This window comes from Bos indicus, chromosome 13, assembly GCF_029378745.1.
Source record: "Bos indicus isolate NIAB-ARS_2022 breed Sahiwal x Tharparkar chromosome 13, NIAB-ARS_B.indTharparkar_mat_pri_1.0, whole genome shotgun sequence".
Lineage (NCBI taxonomy): Eukaryota > Metazoa > Chordata > Mammalia > Artiodactyla > Bovidae > Bos > Bos indicus.
This window is the reverse complement of record NC_091772.1, coordinates 38,413,241-38,418,239: the sequence shown is the minus strand read 5'-3', so window position 1 is coordinate 38,418,239 and position 4,999 is coordinate 38,413,241.

Here is a 4,999-nt window from a genome sequence, read left to right as displayed (position 1 = left end):
CTGTCATGAACTGTCTTCAGTTCCTCCTCAAGAGCTGCAGATAATATTGAGCCATATCCTATGAGCTGTCTTGTAGATACTGAAACCCCCACAAGATGCAAGAAGCTAACTACTTGATGACCAGACTGTAGCCATGACATAAGCTGCCACAATTCCAGGAACTGGCCTCAAAGAAATGGGAACAAGCTGACCTTGGAACTGAAGATTAACCATACCTATAACCATCAAGATGATGCTGGTCAGACCACCGATGACCAATTTCAAGATGACTGTCAGAGCTGACTGTGCTGCTTCTGTATGTAGCCCCTCCCATAAGAGCTCTTGCCCACTGATGGTGGGGGTAGCTTGCCTTTGGACAGTAGTCTGCCTTCTCCCCTGGTTGCTGGTCTCTGGAATAGAGCAAACTTTCCTTTCCACCAACACCTGCCTCTCAGGTATTGGCTTTGGAGCACTGAGCAGCTGGACCTGATTTCTGTAACATTCCTACCCTCAAGGAGCCCTGTGGGAACTGTGCAGATCAACAAGGAAAAGCATAAGATGCAGGATGACTCTACTTTTAAGAAAGCAGAGAAGTCGCAAAACTCACCTTCAGGGATAAAGGTCAGAAAACTGGTGACCTTGAGGAGGACAATGGAGGACACAGGGACATTCTGCAGTGCTGGAAGGGGCCAGTGTCTTCAACTAGGCACCCCATATATTTGGGTAAAAAAATTGTCAAGCTGACCCAGTAAAATACACGCATTTGAAAGGAAACAGACCTGGGGGTGGTGGGTGGAAGCTGGCAGGTAGTGAGGCAGCTGTTCAGGCTGTGGCTCTCCGAGGTCTCATCCAGATGCTGGAGGGTCCCTCAGCCCCAGTCCCCTCTCCTCAAGAGTTCTACAGGGAGGAGATGGAGTCACAGACAGTGACATGAACTCTGAATGAGTCCTCTGGGGGCAACACTGACATCCCTCCTCAGCAGGCAGATGGCTGGGAGCTGCTTCCAGACCAGAGTCAAGGCCTTCCCCACAAACCCCTTTGGGGTGGACTGGGATACTTGCCATGAAGCCTGGGCACAGATGTGGGATCCACAACACACTCACCCAGGGGACCCCACAAAGAGGGAGGGAGAGGGCCTCTCTTTGGCCATCAGCCAGGACTGTGTCCCTGACCTTACTCAGCACCCTGTGAGGTGGGCTCGGATTGTAAACTCCTTGCAGATAGGAGTCTTCTTGGGAATCTGGTGCCTTGAACAGAGACTTGGGAAATGGCCTGCCCACACGCTGGCACTGGTTTTAGGTAGGACTGTGGCCACGCCATAGGCAAGTGATGTAATAGGATTATATGACCTGAGTCACGGAGGAGTCAAACAAGATGCTCTGTGTAGAAGTGCTCAGCCCACTGCCAGGCAAGAGGCAACACTGCATGGATGTTAACTGCCATGCTTGGAGAGGGACTGTCCCATGTGAAGGTCACACCTATGACCTCAGCCAGATCAACTGTACCAGACGTCTCCACTAGAGCAGCCAACCACCTGTTCAGGTGCCATCTGCGCCCCCACCTCCGGAAGCCTGGGCTCTGCCTAAAATGTCAAGCAAAACCTTGATGTAATTATGTAATGAACAGGTGCGTGAACTAGCTAAAGAGGGATGTTCCAAGTCTGGCTGACACACGGAGAGGCTGGACTCCCCACCATATCAACACGAGGCCCCGCCGCAGACAGCAAGACGGGTCCTAACAGTCTCTTGTGTCCAAAGAGAAACATGGGAGGGCTGTTCCAGCTGCCTCTGAAAATGCGGGGCTTGTGTGCAACTGGACACGAGGCTATGAGCAGGTGGCCTCTGGAGACAGGCCTCTCTCCCACAGCCCGACAGCCTTGAACACGGTGGATTGTGAAGTTATTTGTCGTACGAGCTGATCTGACTGAAATTCTAATTCCAGAAGTGAGTCATGGGCTCGGCACCAATACTGTGGGTGATGTGCACATGGATGGTTTTTGCTGCCTTGTTTGTAGTGACAAAGAAACTAGAAACTGCCAGAATGTCCAACATTAGGGGCATGGTTGAAGAAATTGATACTTACACACCTCTGTTTAAAAATAAATTAAACCTGTGTCTTTTGACCTAGAAGGAGTTTTACAATGTCTTGTTAAGAGAGAAAATCAATTTGCACAGTACTTAATGCACTGAGAATAATCCCATTTTAATAAAAGGATAAAACCCCATCTAAGTGTATAAATATTCACATGTTTGTTCGGGGATGGAAGGGGTACAGAAGGATACACAACTGAAGGAGTAGGGAGAGATTATTAGCTTTTCCTTTCTCTTTATTTTTTTATTTGGAGATTTCAAATTTATAGGAAAGTTGCCAAAATTAAAAGTGGTACAAAGAACCTATACATATCCTTGGTCAAGATTCATCCACTGTTAACATTTTATCCTTTAGCTTTATGATATATGCATGTTTCCTGCCCGCCCTTCACTTACTTGCAGTTTCTACACACACACACACACACACATTTTTTTTTCATGATCCATGTGAGGGTTAGTTACATACATCATGGTCATTCACCCCTAAAGACTCCAGAACCTATTTCCTAAGAACAGAGAGGTTCTATTACATCAGCACAGCACAGCCTTTGGCTTAAGGAATTAAATACTGATACAAAGTATGTTCTCTGATCATGAGAATTAAACTAGAAATCAGTAACAGAAAGACAGATGAAAACATTTCCCCAAGATATGGAAACTAAAAGACTTGCTTCTAAATAGTCCAGGAGTCAAAGAAGAAATGAGAGAAATGAGAGAACAGTTTGAATTTAACAATGTTAATACAATCTTTGACCTAATCCACCGATTATAATTCCTCATGTCCTTTGCCATGTGACTTGACACTGCTGTACGACCAACTGGCATGAGCAGAATTTATCTCCCCCACTCTAACCGAACTGGGGATGGGAAGAACGATTTGCTTGAGCTAAAGAAAAGGGGGCTAAGTGAGAATGTGTCGGTTCCTGATAATGGCTTGACATTTTGGCAAAATGTAAACATATGAGTGACCCCTGGGCTGGAAAGATCCCTTGGAGAAGGGAATGGCTACCCACTCCAGTAGTCTTGCCTAGAAAATTCCATGGAGAGAGGAACCTGGCGGGCTACAGTCCATGGGGTCGCAGAGTCGGACACAACTGAGCATGCACATGCACGCACACACACACACACACACACACACACACACACACACACACACACACACACAAAGATACAAGCAGTGTATTTGCTTTTCAGCCACCACTTATCTTCAACTCAAAATTCTCTCTCAAGATGACCCGAATTAGCAGGTTATCACTCATAGCACAGATCAGTCTGTCTGGAATCCCTGACATTTCATTGCAGAGGAATGAGACGGCAGGTCCATCTGTGGGGACAAATACACACCCGGGGCTTGTATGTACAGCTGTCGGCTCTTCCTTGAGCTCTGGGTTGGAAAAAACCCATTAGTTCAGTTCAGTGGCTCAGTCGTGTTCAATTCTTTGCGACCCCACGGGCTGCAGCACGCCAGGCTTCCTGTCCACCACCAACTCCCGGAGCTTATTCAAACTCATGTCCATTGAGTCAGTGATGCCATCCAACCATCTCATCCTCAGTTGTCCCCTTCTCCTCCCACAGTAGTATGTATAATGGTCATCTGAGTTAAATTCGCCCATTCCAGTCCATTTTAGTTCACTGATTCCTAAAATATCGATGTTCACTCTTGCCATCCTCTGCTTGACCACTACTAATTTACCTTGATTCAAGGACCTAACATTCCAGGTTCCTATGCAATATCGCTCTTTACAGCATCAGACTGTACTTCCATCACCAGTCACATCCACAATTGGGTGTTATTTTTGCTTTGGCACTGTCTTTTCATTCTTTCTGGAGTTAGTTCTCCACCGATCTCCAGCAGCATATTGGGCACCTACCGACTTGGGGAGTTCATCTTTCAGTGTCCTTCCTATCTTTGTGCCTTTTCATGCTGTTCGTGGAGTTCTCAAGGCAAGAATACGGTTTGCCATTCCCTTCTCCGGTGGACTACCTTTTCTCAGAACTCTCCACCATGACCCGTCTGTCATGGACTGGGTGGCCCTACACAGCATGGCTCACCGTTTCATTGAGTTAGATAAGGCTGTGGTCCATGTGATCAGTTTGATTAGTTTTCTGTGATTGTGGTTTTCATTCTGTCTGCCCTCTGATGGATAAGGATAATACATTTATGGAAGATTCCTGATGGGAGAGACTGACTGAGGAGGTCACTTAAGCATTAAAACAGATACACTCAGAGAGTAGAATATGACACACCTGTATTGTTAAATACCTATACCTTAAGGCCAAGTGCACATCAGGTGACAGCTGGCCCCTCCCAGTCTGCTGGGGGGGTCCCTGGAAGGCCAGGCTGGGGAAATGCTGGTGCTGACTCTCTGAAAGGGAAGAGGGTGAGAAGAGCCCAGAAGACCCCTTTTTTATTTTTTTAATTGAAGGATAACTGCTCTACAGAATTTTGTTGTTTTCTGTCAAACTTCAACATGAATCAGCCATAGGTATACATATGTCCCCTCCCTCTTGAACCTCCCTCCAGAAGACCCATTTCTTGAAGGCTGATCATTGTTGTCCTGGGGAACCTGGTACCTGAGTGACCCCATATATCCAGCCTGGGTCTTGTAGGGGGAGGGGAAAGGAGCCTGGGGAGCCCTGCAGCCCATCCCAGTTATCAGAAACAAGCGACAGGACAGTCTCAGACTTTTCCCTTGGGGGAGACACACACATTTCCCTTGAATAAAGGGATTCCAGCTCCCTCTAAGCACAGACTCCAGAACAGAGGTCCTGGTGTACAAAGATCACAGATGCAAAATTTTACATATGCAGAGCTTTCTTTGCCTTCTCAAAGGGAATCATGTCCCACCCCCAACCCACCCAGCCAACCACCCACAAAATAAGAACTACTGCTCTTAAGAGAGTTGGAAAGCAAACTGGTTAGACTGCCA